The sequence below is a fragment of the Elephantulus edwardii genome, unplaced genomic scaffold (assembly GCF_000299155.1).
Source record: "Elephantulus edwardii isolate Elephantulus edwardi_28Jun2011 unplaced genomic scaffold, EleEdw1.0 scaffold00017, whole genome shotgun sequence".
Classification (NCBI taxonomy): domain Eukaryota; kingdom Metazoa; phylum Chordata; class Mammalia; order Macroscelidea; family Macroscelididae; genus Elephantulus; species Elephantulus edwardii.
In genome coordinates this window covers 24,198,851-24,200,523 of record NW_006399767.1, presented here as the reverse complement: position 1 = coordinate 24,200,523, position 1,673 = coordinate 24,198,851, and the positions used below count along the sequence as shown (strand labels likewise).

General features: G+C 36.7%; 1 protein-coding gene and 1 pseudogene across 1 annotated transcript in view; both read right to left on the bottom strand.

Moving 5' to 3' along the window:
* LOC102874375 overlaps window positions 1-1,198 on the bottom strand; it is a 5,666-nt pseudogene extending 4,468 nt beyond the window's left edge.
* Window positions 1-1,673, bottom strand: part of STK38 (serine/threonine kinase 38) — a 49,671-nt gene that overhangs the window by 45,614 nt on the left and 2,384 nt on the right. The window lies entirely within an intron of this gene.

The following is a 1,673-nucleotide window of genomic DNA, read 5'->3' as shown; positions in this document are numbered from 1 at the left end:
TGGTTGTTGGTGCATATATTTGAATGATAGTGGTATTCACTGGACTTCCTTGTATGCGTATAGATATTATCCTGTCACTGACAATATTGTACTTCAAGATGGACCTAGCTATAACAAAATAGTTCACAGTTCTGAACTGGTACCAATTCATAGCCCTCTATTGAATCTGAGGCTATAAATCAAAACAAGAGACTGTCCATGATGGATCTGAACAGCTAGAAAGATGCAGTCTTTGGATTAGCAGAGTAACCACTATGGACCACAACCCCAGACCTCTCGTGCATATATGTAGGATAAATGAAAATACCAAGTCTTGTGCCAAGTTCACTTTAGGTTTCAAAGTGACATCCTTATTCTTTAGTCCTTTAAGGATGTCCTTTGTAGCAGATTTGCCCAGGGTCGTACATCACTTGATATCGTGACTGCTGTTTCTGTGAGCACGGATTATAGATACAAGTAAAATCAAATCCTTGACAACCTCACTCTTTCTCTAGAATGTCTTTTATTGGTCTAGTTGTTAGAATTTATATTTTACATTGACATAATAATACAATCCATACTGATGGTTAAAGACTTTTAGCTTCAAAAGTAAAAATCATTCAACTACTAAATTAACAAATTGCATGACACACAGCAGAAAATATCTAAACGTCAACAGCATTTCTATATACTGTTGTTGTTCACTGCTGTAGAGTCAGAAGCACCTCATAGCTTATGACTTTCTAGTGGGTCTTCAGAGGCTGTAAACTGCACAGAAAGAGACTGACCACCTTTTTCCTGAGGAGTAGCCTCTGGCGGATTTAAACCGCTTGCACTTGAGCTGGCAGAGCAACTCCTTATCCCACTAGGCCACAGAGCTCCCTCTTTTTCTATAACCTAGCAACAGTCAATTGGAAAATGAAATTTTAAATATCCAGCTCTGGTAGCCTGGTGGTAAGAAGCTTCACTGCCATCCCAAGGCCCATGAGTTGAATCCACCAGCTGCTCAGAGAGAGAGAGATGCACAATTTTATCCCTAGGATTTACTATCTCTTAAAATTCACTGGAGAGTCAGTTATAGTACACACAACATTTACAACAATACCAACAACACTTATGAATTAACAAAAGACATAATATTGTTAAGATTCAATCCTTTCCAAATTAATCTATAGACTCAAACAATCCCAATTGTAATTCCATCAGGTTTTCTGTACATATTGACAAGCTGATTCTAAAATTTATAAAGAAATGCAAAGAACCTAGAATATACAAAGCAATGTTGAAAAAAGAGAACAAAGTTGAAGGATTATTTTGCCTGACTGAAGACTGTCTACAAAGCTACAGTATTGAAAACAGTTTGATGCTGTATAAGGACAAATCACTCAATACAACAGAGCAGAGAGTCCAGAAAAAGACAACACAAAACACCCAAACAATCTGATGGAGAAAAGAGAATCTCTTCAACTAAGAGTACAAGAGCAACTAGACAGCGACAGGAAAAAAATCAATTTCAGTCTTTCCCCCTATGGCCACTAATTAGTTCAGGATGAACCATAAGAATAAGCAGAAAAGAATAAGAAGAAAAAAGCCCATTCTTTGTGGCATGCCAGGAGGCAAAGGTTACTTAGAGATGACAGAATGCAAAATTTATAAGGGAAATTATGTTAAATTATATTTTCTCAAAATTTTAA